This window comes from Triticum urartu, chromosome 3A (genome assembly GCF_056163025.1).
Source record: "Triticum urartu cultivar PI428250 chromosome 3A, HENAU_Tu73, whole genome shotgun sequence".
NCBI lineage: Eukaryota > Viridiplantae > Streptophyta > Magnoliopsida > Poales > Poaceae > Triticum > Triticum urartu.
The window spans coordinates 3,418,166-3,430,477 of NC_141875.1; positions in this window are offsets into that span (position 1 = coordinate 3,418,166).

Sequence of the window (12,312 nt, forward strand, 5' to 3'; positions counted from 1 at the left end):
TGAGTAACTCCCAATTCTTTTAATAGAAGCACAATTAACAACACAACTAGGGAGTCTAGGACAATGCCGCCAGATAGAATTGGAAGGAAAAACGTTCTTCCAGAACCTTCAAGCCACAATCATACATAGAGTGGCTGATCATATAAGCTATATTTAAATAAACATCAACTAAACTTGATGACAAGAAAAACTACAATCACATTGATACAAACTAGAGCATATATCAATAGTAAATTGCTGCTCCATATAGCAATAGTAATGCACCTAATCAACAATGTAGAGCATCCTGTTACAAACTTGTTCTGATCCTGCAAATTAATGGGGAGGAAGAACTAGGGAGGGAGGGAATGGTAATGGTTCAGAGAAGAACAATAGTAATGCTCCATATAGCAATAGTAATGCTCCATATGTTCTGATCCATATAGCAAGAAGAACTAGGGAGGGAGGGAATGGGGAGGAAGGGTGGAGAGGGAGGAAGGAGGAGAGGTACCTGGGCGAGCGTGGCCAGTCGTCGGAGGGGTCGGGGTCGGCGGCGGCGTCGAAGGGGTGGCTAGAGGGCGTCTGAGCTCGTCCGGGTCCTCGTAGTCGAAGAGGAAGACGACAGCGGTCCTCCTGGGCGCCTCGGTTGGTCGTGGGGATGCCGGCGGCCACGTGCTTCGCGGGTCGGGGGGCGCGGGGGAGCGGGGGCGACGGCGCGGGGGAGCCGGAGCGGGTGTGGCGAGGGATGGAAGGGGATCTGGTGAGGGAGAGGGAATGAGGTATCGGGCGAAGGGCTGGGTATCCAGCTATAGATGGGGGAATGTTAGTAATGGCGCACCATCGAGGGGTGCGCCATAAAAACACTCATAGCAATGGCGCACCATTCTTTGGTGCGCCATTAGTAACTTTTTTTCTGATAGCAATGGCACACCCTCCTCTGGTGTGCCATTAGTAACTTCTTTTTTTTCATTATTTCTTGTTGCATCTAATAATTTGTTTTTTTATCAAATTTTTTATTTTCATGAGGACTAGAACAAAATATATCATCAAATATCATCAAATTTGTTTTTTTAATATCATAAAATTTGTTTTCTATTTTTAATTGAAAATATCATCAAATTTGTTATTTGAAAATATCATCAAATTTGTTATTTGAAAATATTATCAAAAAGCGGGGGAGGGTGCGGGGTGTCGGCGTCCGCGGTGGAGCGGGCCGGGGGAGGGTGCAGGGGGTCGGCGGTGGCGGTGGAGTGGGGGAGGGTGCGGGGGGTCGGCGGCGGCGGTGGAGCGGGGGAGGGTGCGGTGGGTCGTCGTCGGCGGCGGAGCGGGGGAGGGTGCGGGGGGTCGGCGGCGGCGGCGTGGGTCGGGGCAGCGGGGGGAATTAGCTAGGGGGCGAGGGAAAGGGATGAAGGGGATCTGCTGAGAGGGAGGGAATTAGCTAGGGGGAATCTTACTAATGGCGCACCAGCGGTTGGTGCGCCATTAGTAATATTTTTTTTACATAGCAATGGCGCACCGGGCAGAGGTGCGCCATTAGTAATCTTTTTTTACATAGCAATGGCGCACCAGGAAAAGGTGTGCCATTAGTAATCTTTTTTTTTATATATAACAATGGCGCACCAGCCAGAGGTGCGCCATAAGTAATTTTTTTGTTGCATGTAATAATTTTTTAGAAAATGAATATGAATATGAAACAGTAATATTTTTTTATAAAAAAGTAATAATTGTTGTTTAACAACAATTGTAGTCTACACTTTTTTATTAATATTTTTAAAAAAATGAAGAGGGGAGAGGAGGCGCGGGTGGGATCGAGATCGAGATGGAGGGGGAATCGAGATCGAGATGGAGGGGGGTCGAGATCGAGTGTCCTCATGAATATTCAATATTCTATCATATTGAATATGAAAAAATATCATCAAATTTTAAAAAATATTCATGAATTCAAAAAGTGCCCATGAAATTTAAAAATATTCATGATATCAAAAAGTGCCCATGATATTTAAAAATATTCATGATATCAAAATATATACTAATGGCGCACTTCTACAGGGTGCGCCATTAGTAGTTTAAACTAGTAATGGCGCACTATGAGGCGGTGCGCCATTAGTAGTTTTGCAAAAAAAAAGAATAAAAAAATTCAGTACTGGCGCACTCCCTCTCTGGTGCGCCATTACTAGTTAGAACTAGTAATGGCGCACTTCGGTAGGATGCGCCATTAGTATGTATGTAAAAATGAAAAAAAATTATCACTAGTGGCGCACCTGTTTTCTGGTGCGCCATTATTGTCTTCCACACTAATGGCGCATCACCAACTGGTGCCATTAGTACATAGTAGTGGCGCACTGCCTCCCTGGTGCGCCATTGGTGTCAATCCTATCTATAGCCCTTTTCCAAGTAGTGATAGTAGGGCCGAAGATGAGCAATATTCCACGGCCGGTTGGTCTCCTCCTCTGACTTACGTGAGTCTTTGCGCTCTCGAACATCGATTAGGTAGTATGACCCATTGTGTAGATTCTTGCTGACCACAAAAGGTCCTTCCCAAGGTGGGGATAACTTGTGCATATCCGCATGATCCTGGATGAGCCGAAGCACCAATCTCCTTCTTGAAAGGTTCTGGTTCTAACCCGGCGGCTATGGTAGCGACGCAGATCTTGCTGGTAAATCGCCGAACGGGCGGCCGCTATGTCATGCTCCTCATCTAACAGGTCGAGAGCTTCTTGCTGTGCCTTCTCATTGTCCGCTTCAACATATGCCGCTACACGGGGTGAGTCGTGACAGATGTCACTAGGAAGAACTGCCTCCGCTCCATAAACCATGAAGAACGGTGTGTATCCTATGGACCTGTTGGGCGTGGTATGATGCTCCATAACACTGAAGGGAGCTCCTCCACCCAACAACCCGACGTTCGTTGCAAAGGAACCATAAGCCGGGGTTTGATGCCTCTCAAGATCTCTTGATTGGCCCTCTCTGCTTGACCATTGGACTGTGGGTGAGCCACTGATGATACGTCAAGCCGGATATGCTCACGTTGACAGAACTCCTTCATGGCACCCTTGGACAGATTGGTGCCATTGTCAGTGATAATGCTATGTGGAAAGCCAAACCGGAAAATCACCTTTTTGATGAATTGAACCGCCGTGGCCGCGTCACACTTGCTAACGGTCTCTTCCTCTACCCACTTTGTGAACTTGTCAACCGCCACCAGAAGGTGGGTCTTCTTGTCGTTGGACCTCTTGAAAGGCCCAACCATATCCAGCCCCCAAGTTGCAAATGGCCAAGTAATTGGAATCATCCTCAATTCTTGAGCCGGTACATGAGCGCGTCTTGAGAACTTCTGACAGCCATCTCATCGTCTGACCAAGTACTCAGCATCAGCATGAGCTGTCAACCAATAAAACCCATGACGAAACGCTTTGGCCACCAAAGATTTTGAACCGGCGTGATGACCACAGTCTCCTTCATGAATTTCACGCAAAATTTCACATCCTTCTTCAGGAGACACACAACACTGAAACGCCCCTGTCACACTGCAATGATGCAACTCTCCATTGATAATAGTCATGGGCTTGGACCACCGGATTATCTGCCTGGCCAGAGTCCCATCCTCTGGCAACTCGCCCCGGTTCGTATACGCCAGGTAAGGAACTGTCCAATCTGGGATAACATGAAGGGCCGCCACCAACTGAGCTTCCGGATCAGGAATAGCCAAATCCTCTTCACCAGGGAGCTTGACGGACGGATTATGCAGAACATCCAAGAAGACATTAGGCAGGACCGGTTTACGTTGAGAACCCAGTCGGCTCAAAGCGTCCGCCGCTTCGTTCTTCCGTCGGTCCACATGATCCACCTGATAACCTTAAAAGTGGCCTGCAACAATATCCACCTCACGACGGTATGCTGCCATGAGCGGATCCTTGGAATCCCAAGTGCCAGACACTTGTTGAGCTACCAGGTCCGAGTCACCGAAGCACTTAACTCGGCTTAGATTCATCTCATTAGCCATCCGAAGACCATGGAGTAAAGCTTCATACTCAGCTGCATTGTTAGTACAAGGGAACATTAAATGGAGAACATAACAAAACTTGTCACCTTGTGGGGAAGTTAATACGACTCCAGCCCCCGAGCCCTCCAATTGCCTGGACCCATCAAAATGAATAGTCCAATAAGTGTGATCCAGCTTCTCTTCAGGTGCTTGCAGTTCTGTCCAATAATTGATGAAATCCACAAGTGCCTGAGACTTGATCGCCGTGCGAGGTATGTATTTCAACCCATGAGGCCCAAGCTCTATAGCCCACTTGGCAATCCGGCCAGTTGCTTCCCTGTTCTGGATTATATCTCCCAAAGGAGCAGAGCTGACCACTGTGATGGGATAACCTTGGAAATACTGCTTAAGCTTCCGGCTTGCCATAAAAACTCCATACACCAACTTCTGCCAATGTGGGTACCTTTGATTGGACTCAATAAGCACCTCACTGATATAGTAAACCGGACGTTGAACCGGATATTCCTTGCCTGCCTCCTTGCGCTCCACCACAATAGCCACGCTGACTGCTCGAGCGTTAGCTGCCACGTATAACAACAATGGTTCCTTACCAACCGGAGCAGAAAGAACCGGTGGATTAGCCATGTGCTGTTCTTCTTAAGGACCAGCACCGGATTAGCTAACCATTTAGGATGGAAAACTTCAACGATAAATCCAGCCACTAAGAGCCTGGCCACTTCCTCTCCAATAGCTTTGCGTCTTTCTTCATTGAACCGGCGGAGAAACTGCTTCACCGGTTTATACTTAGGATCAACATTAAGAGTGTGCTCAGTGAGTCCTCTCGGTACACCTGGCATGTCAGAAGGCTTCCACGCAAAGATGTCCCGATTCTCACGGATGAACTCGATGAGCGCGCTTTCCTATTTTCGGAACCAAGGTTGCGCTGATGCTGAACTGCTTGGATGAATCGCCAGGTACGAAGTCAACAAGCTTAGTCTCAGCAGCCGATTTAAACTTCAGGGCCGGATCATGCTCTGTAGTTGGCTTCTTCAATGAAGTCATATCTGCCGGATCAACATTATCTTTGTAAAATTTTAACTCTTTTGTGGCACAAATCGACTCAGCATAGGCCGCATCACCTTCTTCACACTCCAGAGCGATCTTGCGGCTTCCTTGGACGGTTATGGTTCCTTTGTGACCTGGCATCTTGAGCTGCAGATAAACATAACAGGGTCGTGCCATAAATTTAGCATAAGCCGGCCGTCCAAACAGGGCGTGATACGGACTTCTGATTTTCACCACTTCAAAGGTCAACGTTTCTGATCTGGAATCATGATCATCTCCAAAAGCCACCCCCAAAGCTATCTTACCAACAGGATACGCCGATTTACCAGGCACTACACCATGGAACACCGTATTGGACGGTTTAAGATTTTCATCGGTTAACCCCATGCGACAGAAGGTTTCATAGTAAATGATATTGATACCGCTTCCTCCATCCATGAGTACCTTGATGAACTTATAACCTCCCACCTGAGGTGCCACCACCAATGCCAGATGACCCAGATTGTCAACCCGGGGTGGATGATCCTCTCTACTCCATACAATTGGCTGCTCGGACCAGCGCAAGTAACGCGACACTGCTGGTTCAACGGAGTTCACAGCCCTCTTATGAAGCTTTTGGTCACGCTTGTCTAAACTAGTGGTGAAGACATGATACTGCCCACTGTTTAACTGCTTCGGGTTGCTCTGATAACCCGATTGCTGCTGCTACTGATTGTAGCCACCCTGACTGCCTTGATTACCTTGATTGTTGTGTCCGCCCTGATTACCATTGAAGCCTGAACCGAAATTTCCTCCACCATAACCCAGCCCATGAGATCCGGAGCCTGAACCGCCACCTGGTCCGTGATCATACCGGAAAGCATTAGAATTTTTGAACTCTTGCATGATGTAGCAGTCCTTCGAGAGGTGTGTGGCCGGCATCTCCTTCGTCCCATGTTTTGGGCAGGGCTGGTTCAACAGGTAAGATAGGCGGTCCGGGTTAGGATTAGGCGCTCCGCTGCGATTGGGCGGTTTACCCTTTCGTCGCTGGCCTTGTCCTATGTGCTGGTATTAGCCACAAAGTCCACACTATTATACGCTTTACGTTTGCCGTCGTTTCCATGACCCGCCGGGTTGTAGTGCTGCTCTTTGGTGTTGCCGCTCTTTTTTCCCTTCCCTGCCTTATCATCATCAGACTCGGGATCCTTAGTACTATCAGAGTCGGCATACTTCACTAACGCGTCCATGAGGGTCCCCATATCATTGCAATGGCGCTTTAGCCGTCCCAATTTCAACTTCAGAGGTTCAAACCGGCAGTTGCCTTCCAAGGATAGAACTGCAGTATCGTCATTGATGCGGTCTGATGAATGCAAAATTTTCGAGACCCGGCGCACTCAACGGGTTGTCGACTCTCCTTCCTCCTGGACATAGGCAGCTAAGTCTACTATCGACATAGGCTGCTTGCATGTATCCTTAAAATTCTGGATAAACCGGGCTCTCAACTCGGCCCATGAACTGATAGAGTTAGCCGGTAGACTTTTTAACCAAGTACGGGTCGTTCCTTCTAGCATCATGGTGAAATATTTCGCACACGCCGCATCATCCACATCAAGCATCTCCATGGCCACCTCATAGCTTTCCACCCATATTTCTGGAGATAAATCGGAAGTGTAATTCGGCACCTTACGCGGGCCCTTGAAATCCTTGGGCAGGCGCACATTGCGTAATGCTGGGACAAGGCACGACACCCCAAAGAACTAGAGGTAACTCCTGGATCGACTGATGTGGTTGGATGAACCGGAGTAAGCTGACGAGCTTCATACTGCGCTGCTAACTCGGCCTCCCTGCACGCTCGGGCCCGGTCTACCACCTCCTGAGCATCACCAGCACCACCTGCCGGGTTGTTGCCACGGGGCTCTTCATGGTTCCGTGCGTTTACTGACACGGCCGGTTCATCCATACGCCTGCTGTAACTCCGGCTTGGACGAGGGGTGGAATGAATTCGATCACGGCTGTATGAATACACTTCCTGTTGAACCAAGGCTGTCCGAAGAAGCTCCTTAACCCGGCGCGTCTCAACAGCCGCCGGAGAATCACCTTCAATTGAGATGGCCTCCAGTCGTGAAGCGGCAGCAATGAGATTGTCCATTGGAGTAGAATAATGACCCGGCGGCGTTGGGACGGGCTGAGACACAATGTTGTTCTGCCGAGGCGGATCCATCAAACGTGGCTGAACCAACGCACCCGCTCCAGGTGCCTCTGCCCGGTTTGCTACCAACGGGTTACTGGTCCCCGCTCCTGGGGTGTTAAAGAGGTTCCTAGCATCGTAAATCGGAGGTAGGCGGGACCGGTGCCTCCTCTTCAGGACTTCATGCGATGCGTTTTGATCCAGCATAAGCCGATAAGCCTGTGCGTCCAAAGCGGCCCGCTCCGCAGTCATCCTTACTTCCTCAGCCGCCAAATTGGCCTTTTCCTTGGTGATCTGATCCTTTATCTTTGTAATTTCCACGTTGTGGGCATCCAGATCCGCCGGGTTAGCCTCTTCCATGAGCGTAGCCAATGCATCAAATAGATCAGATAAAACTTCAGCCGGCGGCCACACAGGGCCTCCTGCCCGACTGCCGTCGCCGCTGCTGACCCGGAGATCATTGCTGCTGCGGTCGAAGAGTGGATCGCCGCCTGTGTCACTACAAAAAAAGACACATCCGTGCCATTTTGGGCTGAACGAATTTTTTTCTGTCATACATATGACACTTCTATGACGATAATTGTGACAAAACCCGGTATCATCACAGATGTGGTGGGCTCCTACTTCTATGACAAAAAATCATGACAGAAAATGGGCTTTTCGTCCTGGGCGGGCCGGAGACGCAGCTGCATGACATTCTTTGGGCCATCCATGACGGAAAAACCCGTGGTAGAAGCGAGGGGGAGGAAAATTTCGGGGAGTTCCCGGTTACGGTGGGAGGTCGGGGGCCAAGCGATTCGCGTTTCTCTCGTACACGTACGCGCATGTGTGCGAGGCGTTGGCTCTAACTGAACCCGAGCGAGGCGTTGGGCTCTAATTGAACCCGAGCGATTGCACTGCAGGCTACGCGTTACTGAACCCGAGCGATCGATCGATGGCTGTTAACTGAACCCGATCGAGCGATTCCTTCGCTACTGCTGCTAACTGAAGCCGATCGATGGGATGAACAGTGAGCATTGCAGGGGGGGTTGGATGAACAGTGAGCGGTGGCATTGCCTCTGGATGAACAGGACCCCGTGGTATGGTGGAGGGCTGGATGAACAGTAGACGGTGGAGGGGTGCCCGTGGATGGCTGGATGAACAGGACCCCATGGTGTGGAGGGCTGGATGAACAGTAGACGGTGGAGGGCAGGATGAACAGTAGCCCGTGGAGGGGTGGTTGAACAGGAGCCCATGGAGAGGGCTTCTTGAACAGTAGCCGGTGGAGTAGCGCGCGGTGGAGGCTGGATGAACAGGAGCCCGTGGATGAATAGTCGCAGGTGGAGGCTGGAGGAGGTCGACGGTGGATGAACAGTAGCTCGTGGAGGATGGAGGGGGTCGACGGTGGAGATGAACAGTATCCCGTGGAGTCCCGTTTTGCGGTACGCCACACCCCTCCCGATGAACAGGACCCCCGTTTCGACCGTAGCGCTCCAACACAAGTCTGTTTCGTCCGTTTTGCGGTACGCCACACCCCTCCCGATGAACAGGACCCCCGTTTCGACCGTAGGAGGTCCGTTTCCTCCGTTTTGCGGTACACCACACCCCTCCCGATCAACAGGACCCCCGTTTCGACCGTAGGAGGTCCGTTTCCTCCGTTTTGCGGTACGCCAGACCCCTCCTGATGAACAGGATCCCGTTTCGAACATGGCCGGTCGAACACAAGGCCGTTTCCTCCGTTCTGCGGTACACCAGGCCTCGTTTCCATCGCCTGTTCTGTCCAAGCCCTCCCGATGAACGCGACGCATTCCGTTGCCTCCCCATGAACACGACACATTCCATTGCCTCCCCATGAACACGACGACGACGCTGTTTCTCCGTTCCGATCCAGCCATGTACACGAGCCCTCGCCGTACGTATGCGCGAGTAGGCGGTCGAGACCCTGCCTATATGTACACATACGTGGCCGTATTTTCTTTCTTGCACCCTGCCCGCCTCTACTATGACATGTGCACGCCTCTACATCGACTAGTATATATGTATGTACATGTTCGCGACCAGAATGACAACGCTACGCACGCTTCGACCAGGTGGGTCCCGACTGTTAGGCACTTCCTTGCAAGCGAAGATGTAGCTGGTGGGTCCCAGCAGTCAGGGGGCGGAATACGGTGGCCCGTCCGGTGGGTCCCCGCTGTCAGGTGGAGGAATAATTATTTTGCCGTTAATAAGGAGGCACTTCCTTGCTACGGCCGTGGACCCAGCTGTCAGCCTCTCCACATATAGTCCACGTTTGATGGAAGTCTTTTATAAACTATTTTTGTGTTTGGTGCATTTTTTATAGTTACTGCCCAGTTTTTATAATTACATCCCATTTATTATTTTTTCAAGCCCATTTTCTTGTTAAGCCTAATGCATCCCTCCTAGGAAAGATTTGCAGCCCAGCGGGGCGGAGAATAAGAAGTTGACCTTGCCTGGGTATTCCTCAAAAAGACGTATAACTGGGCTAGCCATTTTCATCTTGAAAAAATTAGTATCTGGGCTGGATATCTGGCCTGGGCTAGACGGGCCATAGCCCGCCCAGTTAATACCCTGCTCTCCTCTGAACAACAATGAAATCATCGCCAAGAAAAACTCTGCAGTGCTCACGCCTCAAAAACACAAATACTGCTCGAGCTGCTTGGTCCCAGCTGTCGGCCGCACCTTGTGCAATTCTCTCATTTATATTGACTACATAGGTTGACAATGGTGTGGGACCGTGATGTCAGGAAACCAGGAGAAAGCAAAAAAAATATAGTTGTACATAATAAGGAGGCACTTGTGTACGTACGGCTATGGCCCTAGTGGGTCCCTAGTGTCATCCAGTCAAAATAAAGTCATCTCCTGAATCCTCATGTTCGTTGACGATGTTAACAATGCTCGGCGCCACGGCGAGCGCAACAACTCGAAGGACAACGGAGAGGGCCTCGCGGGCCCTACGGATGGTCTGATACAGCGCCCGCTACTCATTCAGGAAGCCAGGATCATCAGACACCTATGAGCACCTTCGAGAAACTGAGACAGCATGAAACGGTAAGCCCGCGCTTGGGAGCTCTGGTTTATTTCAAACATGTATTAACATACAAGTGTAATTTACTCGTCTTCGAAAACAACGCATAAAATACAGGCGTAATGAAACCGAGGGCCCGAGGTCTGTAAGTAAAACTGGTGGGTTACGCTTGTAATTTGAGAGACCAGTGTATATTTTACGAGCACTGCTATATGGACGACATTACCAGACAATACATGCACGACGTGTGTATCATGCCATCCATGGGCAAGGCTGAAACAGCAGCTAACGGCTCGATTAGCAATTGTCCGAGTGTCGTTCAGCGTTTTTATCATGTGTCAAGTACTTCTGATATTTTACTAGTCGAAAACGACCAACCAAGCGCCTTCGCCTGAGACCATCTGCTTTAATTTACAAGCGTCAGTTTTACAAGCGGTTTTGGTTGGAAAACAACGATCCAATCACGGCCTAATATCACGAGTTGGTCGGAAGATCATATGGTTTCACGTCTAACCTACCCGATTTGTCATATAGGCTATGAATGAAACATCAGACGATGAACTTCCTAAGCACGGAAACAACAGAAGAGGATGATCTTCTTAACAAGCAAATCACTGGCATTAGATCGACATGCAAAACAATACGAAGCATTATTCTCAGGAGGCACGGTGAACAGCTCGTGATGCCGCATGCCACAACATTCCAAGCTCAACTTTGCAATCAAACACAAGGCCTGGCATTACATAGACAATATTCAGAACAAACTCTTAACACAGGAATATCTCAGCAGCGTAACTATTTATTTCTAAACTGAACACATGAATAGGAAAAAACACTCGACGCTGCTCACAGCAAGGGTGTCCTACTCAAAAATATCAAATGCATGTATTCTGGCTAACATCAATGAGCAAATTTTGACTAGGTTTTCCAATTCCAATATATTAAACTAACGTCTTCTTGCTAACATCAATGATTAAACTTTGACAAGCTTTTCCCATTCAAAATATGTAATGCCTATGATCGTGGAGGCACTCCACGTGTTGTTAAATAGCCAATGGTCTCTGTAGACTAGTCATGTCACCGGTGTCTAATAATACTCTGTAAAGCTTCTCGGTCATTCCTTCTGTAATGTAGCGCAAACAGTGACTACTTCTTCCAGCAAAGTGGAATGACCAACTGGACCCAGTTGTCGGTGTCAAAACCGGCGGATCTCGGGTAGGGGGTCCCGAACTGTGCGTCTAGGAGGATGGTAAGAGGAGACAAGGGACACGATGTTTTTACCCAGGTTCAGGCCCTCTCGATGGAGGTAAAACCCTACTCTTGCTTAATAAATATTGATGATATCAGTAGTACAAGAGTAGATCTACCACGAGATCAGAGAGGCTAAACCCTAGAAGCTAGCCTATGGTATGAGTGTTGTTATTGTGTCCTACGAACTAACCCTCTGGTTTATATAGACACCGGAGGGGGCTAGGGTTACACAGAGTGGGTTACAAGGAAGGAGATCTACATATCCGTATTGCCAAGCTTGCCTTCCACGCCAAGGATAGTCCCATCCGGACACGGGACAAAGTCTTCAATCTTATATCTTCATAGTCCAACAATCCGGCCAAAGGTTATAGTCCGGCTGTCCGGATACCCCCTTATCCAGGACTCCCTCAGTAGCCCCTGAACCAGGCTTCAATGACGATGAGTCCGGCGCGCAGATTGTCTTCGGCATTGCAAGGCGGGTTCCTCCTCCGAATACTTCATAGAAGATGTTGAACACGAGGATCGTGTCCGGCTCTGCAAAACAAGTTCCACATACCATCGTAGAAAGAGTAATATTTTCAAAAATCTAATCTGCTGACGTACTCTGTAGCATGACATCACACCACAACCAAGCCTTAATTTTTTACTGCCCCACCTCAGCGTGTTTTGCGAGGCAGTTTCCTTGGCACGTCTTTTCGAAGCAGAGATCGTGTCCCCTTATCATGGGGTTCTCATCAATACGGATGTGGGTAACCCGATCGTGCCCGTTGGGATGTCTCCTCGATCGAAGGTAAGTCCCAAACGATCACATGGAGGGCTCTCGTATTCCACCTCTTTATAAAG